The sequence below is a fragment of the Ctenopharyngodon idella genome, chromosome 16, assembly GCF_019924925.1.
Source record: "Ctenopharyngodon idella isolate HZGC_01 chromosome 16, HZGC01, whole genome shotgun sequence".
NCBI lineage: Eukaryota > Metazoa > Chordata > Actinopteri > Cypriniformes > Xenocyprididae > Ctenopharyngodon > Ctenopharyngodon idella.
The window spans coordinates 19572155-19587500 of record NC_067235.1 but is presented as its reverse complement, the minus strand read 5'-3'; the positions used below and the strand labels follow the sequence as shown (position 1 = coordinate 19587500).

At 37.0% G+C, this 15346-nt stretch overlaps 1 protein-coding gene across 2 annotated transcripts in view; it reads left to right on the top strand.

Moving 5' to 3' along the window:
* Positions 1-15346, top strand: part of rbms3 (RNA binding motif, single stranded interacting protein) — a 171879-nt gene that overhangs the window by 70311 nt on the left and 86222 nt on the right. The gene's annotated exons all lie outside the window — the stretch shown is intronic.

Below are 15346 nucleotides of genomic sequence, written 5' to 3'. Positions count from 1 at the left end.
CAAAACGATCAAACTCCTATCTTGATAGCTCCGCCCCTAAATTCACAAACACGCTATGCAACACATGTATACGCCCCTTACTGCTGATTGACTACAAGTGTGTGCTCAGTCCGATCCACTTTCAACAGCGCTTCTCAGAATTCGCTTATTGCACCTTTAATATACAGCTATGTGGAGCAGATTTTGTACCAATGTAAATTCACTGTGGGCGGAGCTACCCAGTACGCAAGGAAAATAGAAAGCAAACTGTGTTAGATTGAACCTACTGTTGATGAGTAATCATGAGAGAAAGCTGAATGATGGGAAGAAAAAAACATTGTAAACCAGCCTAAGGTGTTTACCTGGTCTCCCACCCTCTACAGACTGGTTTGTATAGTCTGGTTTGATGGTTTTAGAGGGGTTGTCAGGCGGGGAGCCCAGCTAAATTAGATAAACAACAGTTTGATGAGACTAGCAGACCAGTTTAAACCAGCTAAGACCGGCGAACCACTTCAGTCTGGTCCAAAAACAGCAGAAAGGAATGAGGATACCATGTATGTTGCTACTATATTTCTGATTATGGTGTCACTGATGGTGATGATGATTATAGAGAAGATGTTGATGATAACAGCTGTGGTGGTATAGGTATGATTCTCTGGAAGTGGTGGAAATGGACTCATGTAGCTTGATGTCCAGTGTGTGCATTCAGATGCACGCACAGTTGTTTAAAGCATCTGTCCTCTAATATTCATAAGCTTGCGGTCTGTCAGGATGCAGATGGTTTGTGTATCTGAAATCCCATTTAAATGCATGCCTGTCAGAGCTCTCTGCAACGCAGCAGGCCTCATATGAAACAGACAGGTCATCTTACAGAGAGGAGAAGAGGGAGTGGGGAGTGAAAGAGAGTGTTTTAGCTCATGTTTGCATGTTTCCTGTGGTGAGAGTAATAGAATATATCATTTAAATTAAGCTTAATCGACAGCCTTTGTTGCTTAAGGTCGATTACCACAGAAAATAATTTCAACTTAAAAAAAAAAAAAAAAAAAGAAAAGTCGAAGTTGGTTCAACACACTTATGCTACAAATACTGTCGATTGAGCTTTTCCAAACTTTATCTAATTGGTAAAAGGAGCAGTTAATCATTTAACAGCCATTCGTAGTCCATTCTAAAACCTAGTGAGCTACTGCCTTCTAAGATACAATCAAATGTACTGTATCCTCCACAGAGAGGGCAATCCCAGCATGCTTTAGAATGTGGAAAAAAGTAATGATGAAAGAAAATTGATTATGTACACTAGTATCATTATCAAGTCTCTTATACTCACCAAGACTGTATTTATTTAATTAAATGCAGTAAAACACTATTGTTGTGAAATGTTATTACAATTTAAAATGTTTTCTATTATAATATATTTTAGAATGCAATTATTCCTTTGACTGATTACTTCAGTCTTCAGTGTCACATGATCCAATACTTCAGAAATCATTTTAATATGCTGATTTGCTGTTGAGAACAGTTGTACTGCCTAATATTTTTTGTAGAAGATGTGATATTTTAGGATTCTTTGATAAATAAAAAGTTCAAAAAATAGCATTTATTTGACATAAAAATCTTTTATAACATAATAAATGAATGTTTACTGTCACTTTTGATGATCAGTTTAACACGTCTTTGTTGAAGTATTCTTTTCTTTAAAAAAAAAAAAAATGTTTTTAATGATTACCTAAAATTTCCTTTAATATCAAAGTATTGCTAAATGTAGTTAAATCTAATTGCTAAAAAAAAACTGATTTTACCCAATATTTAATGTATTTTTATGTCTTCAAAAGCATTGCATTGCTAACATAACAAATAATGGCTCACTATTGAAATCATTTGTGAGTTGAGTCTTGATTTAAAAATAAACATCCTCAAAACAAAATGAATTTATACCACTGATCTATTCTTATGTTTTATGTGAATCTTATGTTTCTGGCATGTGAATTTGTAAATGTTAAAAGGATGTTTAGATTTTTTTTTTTTTGACTGGAGACTGCAAGGCAGCTCTGTAGTTTTTTGAGCAAGGATATTAACTCTCATTTCAGTAGCATTCCTAAGCTGAACATTTGAATTGATGAGTTTTATGAAGAAGAAGAATAATTTGATTAACCACCTAGAGTTAAGTAGTGATTGGTTTGTAGAATAAGCCAATCAGCAAGGTTCCCGCCCACCAGTACCCGCTTCATTAAAACAAAGCTGATACTCCATTTATTTTCTCTCTGTCTGAATATGAATTTCACGGAAAATAGCTGTGTAATCTAAACATCCAAAGTTATTTTCAAATTGAATTTTCACCGTGCTGTGCTGTTTTTAGTGTAATTCAAGAGGAACAGAAAGAACTGTTCAGTCCTTCCTAGGACCTAGATGGAAGAAACATAGAAACTAAACTGTTGTTCAGAGGAATTTACGCTGTGGAAGACGGCCACATACGTCTTTTTAACAATGAGAGAAGGGCAATTAAAAGAACTAAATCGCCTGGCTTAAGGCTCATTAAATTAAACAGGAGTGCAATCGAAGAGTTTCCCTCTGCCCTATTAAACCTGTTTTCATTAAGAATTCTCTCACTTTAACAGTGCCTCTGAGCAACAAAACTATCCTCTTAAACTTATTTCACCAGTGTATCAACCTTCTCCTGTGTTGGTTGCTGCTTATTGTGGACAATGTAGACATGTGGTTAAGATTGTGGGTCAAAATGTGATTCATGTGTGTTGTAGAGGGCAATGGGAGAATATGAAAGGACATATTCATGACAATTCAAGATACAATCATGCAAACAAACCCATCTAGTGTTTATGTTCACCTTTAGATATTCAAAGAATATTACAAATGTAATATTTTGCAATGAAATGTACCTCAGAGGATTGTAGAATACTTTAGTGTTGAAATATTTATGGGACAGAAACATACGCATTAATACCACAGAGTGATGTGAATCGAAATGGTGTATGCTAATCTAAGAAAAAAACACGGCCCCTGTAAACGTACAGTATAAAAATCTAAGTCTCCAGAAAATGTTATTTTACAGATCTCTGTTGTTTGGGTGAAGAATAAAAAAGCAATATACTGGCTCTATATTATCAACTGTGCTTGTTATAGGGAAATTGACATGTTTAGAGGTGGTAATGATACATTTGTTTCAAAGGATTTAAAAATTATTATAAAAGTTTTACTATTGTGTGTGTGTGAACTGACTTCAGACTATATACATTTGCCAGGGTTATAGGCTATTTTTCCTGAAAACTGCAGTATGAAGTCAGTTCAATGAACACTTAATGTCGAATTTTTGTGGGTTTTTAAAGGAACCTTTTATTTCGGATTTCATAACATCATTATGTGAATGCTATTCAAACTTCAAGTCCTTTCTGCTTTTGTTTGTTGTGCTGGCCCTGCTGTGGCATTCTTATTGTGTCTGGTTTTCTCTAAATTAACTAAATTAACAACGTCTGTTAGCACTTATAATAAAGAAAAGTAAAGACTTTTATTTCTCACGTTTAAACAAACAAAACTAGTTTGCTTCAAGCAGGAAATTTGTTTGGCAGGATTGCATTATAATTATGATGCCATAATGAGGTGCTAGTATGGAATACTGTAATTGTGAGGCGATGAATTATTCATGAGGCAGTATTTATGTAAATTGTTACACATACGTTAACTGTATAATCAGTACAAGGGAGAAGCAGCGAAAGTGTGTGCGTGTGTGAATTGTTCGAGTTGTTGCCTGCAGACATGTCCTTCACATCTGAACATCTCCACATACACTTTGTGTTTCCACATGCCTGCTGGTGATGCATGTTTGTGTGTATTTCCCAAGAGAGGACTTTGGTTTGAGTTTCCATCCTGTGTAAACTCATTTTTGCCGGAATCTTTCTACGTTGGCGAATGGAATAGAATCATCATGTAAAATGTCAAATGTTCTCAGAGTCTCCATTTGAGGGCTCTTTGTTTGAATGCTATTGGTGTGTAGTATTGTTTTCCGAAATTTCTTCTTTCCGTGATGGACAAGGAACAAATGAAAGAAAGGAGAATAAAAGGATCAAAGATATTGTTTGGCCTACTTTGTCATTATTGGGAAAAATTTCCATTCAGACAGATTGTACCTGGATTCCAGAAAGTCTGTGTTGTTTTTGTGTTTTTATGTGTATAGCACAGTTTGGACAGGGCTGGTTTTCTAAATGACATTTGCAAGTTTTTGATTTCATGTTTGGTTTCACGTTCTAAATGTGTGCATCATGAAACCCATTTAAACAAGACCTTTTTTAATTATAACATTATGTATATAATTAAAGAAAGGAAATAATTTTTACCTGCTTTTTTTACCTGTTGTGGCTATTCTGAGCAGTTTTGTTGATTGAACTGCTTCTCGATTAAACTTTCTTTTTTACATCGAATGGGATGACACCAGTACTTGAACCACTAATTTGAGTGTCTGGAGGTCTAAGCCCATAATGAAGGTGCACCAGGCAGTGCTGTGTTCAGCTAATGTCAAAATAATGAGGAGAATCATTGTGAAAATAATATACCATAATCACAGACATTCCTCAATGGGTAGGATTAGATTTCTCAGAGGAGTTAGCCAAAAAACTGCAGGTAATTTAATTTTTAATTTTTTTTTTTTTTTTTTTTTTTTGTATGAGGAAAACACAGACTTGCTCAAATCGGACAGGATTAAAATCACAAAGTACTTCTCTGTGGAACACAAACTTATCTAACTTTTCTCAGGGAGAAAAAAACTAGTGATGTCTGAATAGGGCCTATGTGTGTTTATTTTATGCTGTCATACTATCGGTTTTGGCCACAGCAGCTCCAGAATGTCCACATTTACATTTCATCATTTAACAGACGCATTTATAAAAGGCAATTAGGAACATCCTTGGTAATTTATCAAACAATAGTCAAGAATAATCGTTTCACCATGCAAGCGTAAATAACAGAACACTAGGACAGAAGTACAAAAGCAGAAAAATATAGAAAAGAGAGAGCAAGAATATAAGCAAATTTATTTTCACCGCTGTGGACTTTAGCTGAAATGATTAGTTAAAAAATTGTCTACAAATATTTTTGTTGTTGAATAGTCTTTTGATCACATGACCTATTTGAAGGGCCTGCAATAACGCGGTTTGACCAGTAGGGCGCTGTAGCACAATGCTGTAATGCAGCCCTCCCGAATCCAATCCAATAGAATAAGACACGGCACTTCGGAGTGCATAGTGCAAACGAAGTCGAACCTGTAAAATGTGGGAGTTTAACATAGCATAAAACATGACAAACATAACCTTTAGCATAACTACAAAAAATGCTGTCATGCAGGGCCACCAACTCTCATTCAAACTCACTGTTCTTGCGCCAAACGTCCTTTTTTTCTCGCAGTGAAAGATACATAACAGAGCAATGAGGACACAGATAACGCACCGACATATAAGACAGGGCAGGTTACTTTTGATATAAAACAAAGTTTCAGCTTTTAAATTCTATTTTACTACGAAATTCAAACAATACATGTGGTTTTGGCGCTCTTTAATGTGGCGTGACAGATCGCTGTAACACCTCAGGTCAAGCGGCATATGAACCTATTATTTCTTCCTCTTTTCTACTTTAACAGCACGGAATAAACATCAAAAAGTATGTTGAAAGATACAGCACAACTTACTGAAATAAATCCATCTCTAATGTAACCAGAGTTTCAACCACAGAAAGACGTCAATAAAACAGCTTGCAAACAAATATGTCACAATTTGTTACATTTACCTCAGGAAAACCATTCAATGAACAAAAACTCGATAGTTATTAAAAAAATAAATAAATAAATAAAGGAAGAAAGAAATCTAGTCTAGAGAGGTGCATTTTTCAAAAAAATATGTACAATTTTACACTTTTTAAAAAAAAGTTATTATTAAAAAGACTTAATAAAAACACAGTACCAGTCGAGTCATTGTAACAGTTGGACTATTGATGACTTCTGAGGAGGAAAAGAAAACCTGAAGGAGATTGGTCTATTCAGTTGGCTCGAAATTCATTAAAATACACTTTCAAAAGCTGAAGTGATTTCCTTGTTTTATTTATTAAAGTATAACTCAATATTTTAACTAATTGCTAAAGTGGAATAATCGAACAAAGCAAACTGATTAATCAGTGTAATAATCGACGATAAGTCGATTATTCGTTCCAATAATCGTTAAATTAATTGATTATCAAAATAATCTTTTGTTGCAGCCCTACTGTGGACATGGAGGGAACATAGACCCATTGGAGTGCCATTCCAGCAGCTATCCTGAGCATCAGCTCAGAGGTTTGAATATGTAAATCCAAGTCTAGACTTTTGGTGTTGTGAGGCTATAAAAATGTAAATTAAAATTTGCTCTTGATTCAAATCAATAGTTGAAACGTTAGCATTAGCATTTTAAAATGTAATGTTAGTAATCTTTTATTGATACCGCAGTCGTCTTCAGGTAATTTAACAGCCTTAGATGGCCAGACATGCTTGAATGTCCTCATTAGCATTACATTATGTAACTGTTGGATTAAACTAGTCTGTCTGAATGTATGTGTGAGAGAGTTCAGCTGGTCCTTGGCTTTTTATGAGCAGCAGCAAAGTGGTAATATTACAGGTTTTGCTGCACCTTTGGCTTCCATTATGATTTCTTTCCCCGGGCCGTCTGAATAACTGTGAACACTCAGATAATATTGTGAGTGTGTGTGTGTGTGTGTGTGTGTAGGTAAAGGTCTGTTCTTTTTATGCCCGTGAAGAGATTTGCATTGTGTGCACGATTGTGTATTTACACGTCTTTGCAAACCGTAATTGTATTACCTTCATGACTTAGTAGCATTGCTTTCTTGAAGCATATTCTTATGCTTAAAAATGGTTTTGTTTTTAATATAGCCATATAGCAGGAGGCGGAAAAACTTCCCTCAGGGTATTATATGAGGGGAAGTGTGGTAAATGCTCTCATTCTTCTCCGTTCTCAATTTTGCTTGTGTCACGGCGTTCCGGTGACGCTAAATGAGGGTGAATAATTGCTCCTTAAAGAAGGCGGCCTTTCCATCCTCACGGACACCCTCGTATGAATAAACCAGTGCAACAACTTCAAATTGAAGTTAAATTGTTTCCCTTTACTGTCTGCTGTGAGCGGACTATTCATTTCTTCACATAACCTCAGTGGTTTCCTCATTCATGTTTTCGTTCGGCCCGAAAAGTTGCAGGGAAAAGTGTTCCCTGCAGTAGAAGGTACTCGTAATAACCTAACCAAGGTCAGGTTGGTAATTAGAGTGCGTGTGTGTGTGTGTGTGTGTGTGTGTTTGCCAGTCCCCATCACACCTTAAGCCCAGACGTGAATTACGCTGTGGGAGTCTGAGCTGCACCTGTCGCAAAGATTCCTACTGCTGGGTGACTGGCAGGTCTTCCACATGCACACACAGACACACACACACACAGAGACACGTACACAGACAAATTTACGTCTAGCCTGAATGTTAGGGAACCTTGGAGCACAATAGTTTAGCTCAATTGCCTGAATCCAGCTTTTTCCTGCAAAGCTTTATTTTTTTCAATAAGCTACTCTATTAAACTCGGAATAAAGGAATAAAAAATTTTTATTCCTTTCTATAGAAAGTGAGTGGTGCTTGCCCACGGAACAAACAATGCAAAGATTCTAGGCTGGCTGCTGGAGTGTTGCAGTGAGTTTGCTAAGATGTTGTGCGGGTTGCTAATTTGTCCTGTGTCATTTCTTTTCATAGAGAGAAACAAGATATATTTCTAGTTTAAACATTATTGATTCTTCAGACATTCCTCTTTAAACACAATAAATAACAGCTGTGTGCAACGTGAAGCACATTTGGTTTTTGATCACTGAAAATTTCAAAATTCAACAAAATGGAGCTGCTTTGAGATCCCCATATCTATGGGACTGAACTATATAGGGCCTTGAAAATGAAGATTTCAAATGGAAAGTTTATTAAGAATTTGAATCTAGAAGGATATTAAGATAAGGATATTAAGCCAAAGTCATGTGATTTCAGCAGTTTGGCAGTTTGACATGTGATCCGAACGACTGATTCGAAACAAAAGATTCAAAGCAGTGTTTTGAAATCACTAGATATTGTTGGAAAGTCGTTATTTAGTTTTTTTGGCGCACAAAAAGTATTCTCGTTGCTTTTATAAGATTAAGGTAGAACCACTGTACTCACATGAACTGTTTTAAATATGTTTTGAGTACCTTTCTGGGCATTTGAAAGTGTAAATTAACTCAATGCAGGCCTCACTGAGCCATCGGATTTTATCAAAAATATCTTAATTTTTGTTCCAAAGATGAACAAAGGTCTTACGGGTGTAGAACGACATGAGGGTGAGTAATAAATGACAGAATTTTTATTTTTGGGTAAACTAACCCTTTAAAATCTTGTAGAATGTATAATCTTTCGCATTTGATGGCTCTAACATCAGAGTCATGTTTATTTAGCTTGCTATGGAAACGCTTTCTTATTTGTTAGCATTCGCTGTTCTCAGGAGATATCGTATGCTAAGCCAAAGACAAAGAAGCTGTATTAAGTCTTTATACAAGCAAATTACCTTTTGTAGTTGCTTAGCAAAGCATAGCACAGAACTTCCTAACCGTTCCTAACTGTTCTCAGTACAAGTCACTCACCAGGCTAAAAATGGATGAGCTGAGAAATGTAATGTTCGCCTTCTCCCTAAGTGTACATACTTTATGTATAATAAAGGCAAACCACTGAAATCCAACACTGTGTCATGTTTAAAAATCCAACCACCATCGCTTCGAGATTATTCTTCTCATTATGGGGCCGGAAAGAGTGGGGGGAAAAGAAAAAGGAAAGAAGTGATTGCTCTTTGTCTTCCACCATTGACATCAAATTCCCATTTCCTAAATGTTCTGTGAAGTGTGTTTCCCTCTCCATGGGCTTGCCGTCTCTGTGTGTGTGGTGTGTTGTGTTGTTGCTGTTCGGGTTTTGGTGTGGGCCCACAGTGATTGAAAACAGATGCCTTGTTTTTTTGTAGTTGTCTCGCCGGGAAAAGTAATGGACAAAGCAGAACACAGGACAGCGAAAGCATAAACGAGATCTATTGCGACACAACGAAATGGGCTCGGGAAGCAATAAGCACCAGGCACATTCCGGTTATATAAAATGGTGGCTTCTCACTCCCTTTCACTCACAGATGATTTGTATAACATAATGCGCCTTCCTCTTGCCTATGATACTGCGGCGAAAAAAAAAAACAGGCACGCCGGTAGAGTCCAATATGAAACTGATCCATGAAAGCCTGTTGCCAATGTCTTGTTCTCAGGGTTTAGTAATTCAAAGCTTTACTCGTTTATAAAGGGTTATCTGGGATATGGACTCTTTGTTTCAGAGGAACTCTCCCTGTTTGGTTTGTCTTTATTTTTAACCATTTTTTTTTTGTTCTAATGGGTTGATTAAACCATAATGGTCTATCCAAACATTCCTAATGTGTGGTCTGTATCTACTTTGTTGTTCTCAATAGTGGGTTTTTTTGTGCTTTTTACCAGCTTTTTTTGAGCTGAAAATTGGAATATTGCATACTGAGTGTATACTTTATACAGCCTACTACTTTAAAAAAAAAGAAAAAGAAAAAAGAAAGTGAAACTGAACATGTTATGTTGACATTTCAGACATGTAGTATGCATAATTTTGTCACAAGACCTTGCTTTGTTGCATATTTACTCTTATGCTCACCAAGGCTGCATATATTTGTTTAAAAATACAATAAAATCAGTAGTATTGTGAAATTTAAAATATAATTTATTCCTGTGATGGCAAAGCTGAATTTTAAGCATCATTACTCCAGTTTTCAGTGTCACGTGATCCTTCAGAAATCATTCTAATATGCTGATTTGGTGCTCAAGAAACATTTCTGATTATTATTAATGTTGAAAACGGCAGTACTGCTTAAAGTTTTTGTGAAAACCGTGATCATTTTTTTTCAGGATTATTTTGATGAATAGAAAGTTCTATAGAACAGTGCTTATTTGAAATACAAATATTTTATAACAATGTAAAAGTATGTACTGTCACTTATGATCAGTTAAATACATTCTAGTTGAATAAAAGTATTAATTTCTTTAAAAAAAATTACTGATTCACAACTTTTGAATGGTAGTGTATATTTAAATACATAAAAATACAATATTGGGTAAAATAATCAGTTTCTAATTAGATTTAACTACTTTTAGCAATACTTTAAAGTTTTTTTACTTTGATATTGAATGAAGTTTAAGATAAAATCAGTATTTGCATGTCCCAGTGCATTCTGGAATTGTGTGAAGAATATGTGTGTAAACCCTAAACTTTGGAACAGTAGAGTATGAATGGTTATTTTAGCATTTTAAATCTTATTTGTGTACATTTTGTTTTAAGATCAAATAATGAAGTCAGGCGAAGTGCATTATGGGATACATTATCCCTTTTAGTATGTTCTGGTTCTATACAGCACTCATCTGAAAATGAGTATACTGTGCAGAGTACTGCTTATTGTTAAAGTATGAGTATAGGTTATCACTTAGCCCATTTAAACTGAGTGGGTTTGCGCTTTCTCAGATTTTTAAGACAAGTGAAGTATGAACAACTACTGTAAGTTATTAAAATGTTTTTCTTTCTCACTTAGGGCACAAATTTGGCCGGAACTGCACTGGTTTCCCTTCAAAAAAAAAATATCTATGTGACATCCCTGTATAGTATTCTATTCTGAACACAACCAGAGATGAGGAGGAGGATGTGGGAGTGGGGTGGCCTTAAAACATCCCGCTCGCAAACAAAAGGAAGAAGGCCAAGCTGGCCCAATTGAATTATGGGTGATGTAGTCAGAATGTTAGTATCTCTGAGCCTCTATCAGCCTCTCACCAATCTCATTATCCGTGCATTAGCAGCTGTGTGAGGAAGGAAAGGGGCTTTTAGTGGGAGCACTCAGGAGCTGGAGGGCTGGGCTCCAGCCAGCCAGCCAAAAGAAAGCTGAGAGCTCAAGGAGTTGCAGTTGTTGTTGTTGTTTATAATGCTGCTAATGTGCATTTGCAAGGTTCATGTGCGTGTGATCTCTATTCTCTATAGATGAGGGAACACAAAGACCAGAGGAAAGGTGTAATACACATCGTTCAAACCTTTCCCCAAAACTCAGAGGGCTGTGCTCCATCTAGACCACTGATCAGGCAGAAAACACATCCCTCCAGCTGTTAGCACTAGAAACACCATCACAAATGTCTCATTTCACAAATGAAAGGATTTGAGAGAGAGAGAGAGAGAGAGAGAGAGCAGAAAGCACACAGACAGACATATCCGGATGCTCCCATGTCTCCTCTGTCCCTGTCGTACACATGTAGCCCCGTCTCACTCCAGCGCTGTTGTTATTCCTCACTAGTGCTGTGTGTGTGTCTGTAGGACCTGAGATCTGTCTATATATCTCCGCCATCTCAGGAAGTGAGTTGTACTAACAGCTGATATGGCCGCTGATGTTCTCGTCCATTACGGAGAGATGTCTTTCTCATGAGAGCTCAAGCTGACTGTCCTTTCCACAGCGAATAAATCTTCCACTTCCTCTTATAATAACTTCATCTGTTTAATAGTTGACTCACAATCGCTGCTTTAGTTGTGAGATTTATCGTAGATTTGTCACACAGATATTCTTTCTGTGTACAAATTTATTGCGGATTTATTTTCAAGACTGATTCTTTTAGCCTTCTTATTCATATAAGCCTTCAATATTCATTGTCGGACTGCTAAAACCAAAACTTTGGCCACTCATGCCAATCCTAAATGCCGGTTTCAATGGTGCCAACAGTGCAAATCTTGAGCATGTGAAACATGTATTATTCTCAGATGAGTCCACCTTCACTGCTTTCCCACATTTGTGGGAGTTATGGTGTGGAGAAGCCCCAAAGAGGCTTAACACCCGGACTGTTGCATGCCCAGAGTGAAGCACGGGGGTGGATCAGTGATGATTTGGGCTGCAATATCATGGCATTCCCTACTGTGCTTGATGAACGCGTCACTGCCAAGGACCGCCAAACCATTTTGGAGGACCATGTGCACATAATGGTTCAAACATTGTACCCTGAAGGGGGTGCCGTGTATCAGCATGATAATACACCAATACACACAGCAAGACCTGTGACACAGTGGTTTAATGAACATGAAAGTGAAGTTGAACATCTCTCCTGGCCTGAATAGTTTTCCTCCACCAGCATCACATCGTGACCTGGCCACTGTTCTGGAAGAGGAATGGCTTAAAATTCCTCTGGCCAGTGTGAAGGACTTGTATCTGTCATTCCCAAGACAAACAATGGTGTATTGGCTGCAAAAGGAGGCCCTACACCATACTAATAAATTACTGTGGTCTATGTATACACATAAATTTATATATAATACATTTATATTTTTTAATATAAAACATATTATAAATTTTCATCCTTTTTTACTTTTTTTTTATAAATAAGTTCTATTTTAAATTTATATGTAATATAATATTCTTATATGTAATATTATTTTAATTGTATATTGATGTTCACATTGTTCGGCTCATGTGTAATCACATACTACATGATCCAATGTCACTACGACCTTGTGATTGGTCCACTTTTCACATCATCCATGCAGATGTCTTTCAAAACACACCCGGAGGTATTCTGTTAGAGTTGTTGTGTGGACTTTGTTTGAAGGGACTAAAGGAAGGCAAATGCGTTTCAGATGGAGGACCTTGACTGGTTATCATTCCATATGGGATTGAGTTGTGCAAACAGCTGCTACTGGCGGAACAGCATGTTCCTTGGGCTGAAAAGAGAGAGTAAGAGAAAATGCAAGAGAAGGGAGTTCCTGAGTAGTCTGGAAGATTTTAGTATGTCACATAGCCAGATTGACCCTACTTCCTGTCTGTTGCACAGAAAGGCAATGAGAGCGCTGGACGACATCTCATGGAAATGTCTGCTTTGATGAGCTAACTCAGAAAGACGGCCAGCATCTGCGTGTGCGTCACATGTTTCTCACCCTCGTCTGTGCGTGCGAGCCTTCCCCCGGTCTACGCCAGTGCTAGAGCAGAATCTTAGCCCAGATTTGAAATCGATTGGCTTCAAAGAGCAGCTCACTCTAAACAGACAAATGAATGATCCTCACTTCCTCTCACTCCACCTCTCAAAAAAAATCTCCTTCCCTGCAATAACGCCTTTGGGATGTACAGCACAAGAAGAACTAACACAGACCTGTTCTAGAGCTGTAAAAGAATAAAAAAAGAATTAAAAAAAAACAAAAAAAAACAATGGACCTGATTTCTTGACATGCAATAAATCAAAGTTATATAATTCATAAAAATCTCCCGCCGGATGAGCAGGCCAGCTGCAAGAAGGCCAGCACTGAGTGATTAATGCTTCTCTTTATGTTTGATCTAGCTCTCATACACGCAAAAACAACACAAGGGTGTGAGCAGTGTTTGAACCTAAGGCGCAGATGATGCTGATCATTTTGATACGAGTGAATGATTGATGGATATTGGGAATGATGGAGTTTGAGAGGAAATGCTCCGGAAATCTCAGCTGAAAACATAAACCGATGTGGCGCTGACACAGCCGTCATGGGCGTGGTATAGGCAGCTATGTCAGAACGGGCTCTATACGTGCCAAAACACAGCTGCCTTGGACCCAGATGTCAAGTAAAGATGACCTCATCACAGAGCTCGACACAGCTGCCGTTGTAATGTCAGGCAGATATGAGCTCACTGAAGCGCTTGCCAGTTAACTATAGTTACGGCCTGACAGAGCGCTGGAGGACCATTTGTGATGCATCATAGATTTTTTTCAACTGCAAGTGCAATAGATCCATCCAATACCATTTGATAATATAACACAGAACTGTGCTGCCTCTATTGTAGCTACAGATATACTGCACACAGATATACATACTAATTACTGCATGCTAATTTTATATGTTGGATGGATTACAGAAAGAAACTTAATTTTCACAGAGAACCACCATAACTTTTAAATGTCATTTGCATTTCTGCATATAACTACTTGACAGGCTTCAATCAGCTATGTGACATGCAAGAACCAATGTTGATAAAGTCTGAATATGCACCAGACTTATGAAAAATTAAAGCTCCCTTTCAATTGATGAATGTTAATTTGAATTTAATTGGTCACAAAGCACAAGAAGTTGACTTGAAATTTTGAATTGGAGTGACAGAAATATGAATTTAGTGAAGGTGGCCATCCATCCATCCATCCATCCATACATCCATCCAGCATTCAGTTGAATTTAATTGAATTTCAGTTTATTTATTCATCAGTTCAATTGATTAATTCTGCTTCCTTACATTACATACTGTTTGCTACTTCAATTCAAATTTAGGCTCCCTTTCAATTGATGAGTGTTCATTTGAATTAAATTGGCCACAAAGCACAAGAAGTTTAATTGGAATTCTAAATTGGAGTAACAGATATATGAATTTATTGAATTTATTAGCCCAAGCTTTACTCACCCTCAAGCCAATCTAGGTGTATATGACTTTCTTCTTTCTGATGAACATAATTGAAGAAATATTAATAAATATCCTGAAGCATCTGAGCTTTATAATGGCAGTGAACGGGACCCACGAGTATGAGCTGAAGAAAAAGCTTCCATCCACATCCATCCATCATAAACGTGTACTCCACACGGCTCCGGGGGGTTAATGAAGGCCTTCTGAAGCAAAGCGATGTGTTTGTGTTTGTATAAAAAAAATCCATATTTAAACAAGTTATAAAGTCAAATATCTAGCTTCCGCCAGAACGCCTTCCGTATTCAAATTACGGAAAAACTGGCGCCGCGTTAGTTCCGTAAGTTGAATAGAGAAGGTGAAGGACATACAGCATAAGCTTTTTGAAGAATACGGAAGGCGGTCTGGCGGAAGCACTTGCAAGGCAAGCATTTGTGTTTATAAAGCATATACATTTTTATTTTTTTTAGAAAATGAACAATTGTTTCGCTATAGATAAGACCCTTATTCCTTGTCTGGTATCGTTTAAAGCCCTTTGAAGCTGCACTGAAACTGTAATTTTGTCCTTCAACCGTTTGGAGTCCGTTGAAGTCCACTATAAGGAGAGTAATCCTGGAATGTTTTCATCAAAACCTTAATTTCTTTTTGACTGAAGAAAGAAAGACATAAACATCTTGGATGACATGGGGGTGAGTAAATTATCAGGAAATTTTCATTTGAAAGTAAACTAATCCTAATCCTTAATTCTGCTTCCTTACATTACATACTGTTTACTACTTCATTTAGAAATTGAATTAGAATTTTAAAAAACCTTCTCAATTCATTTGTGAATGGTGCACA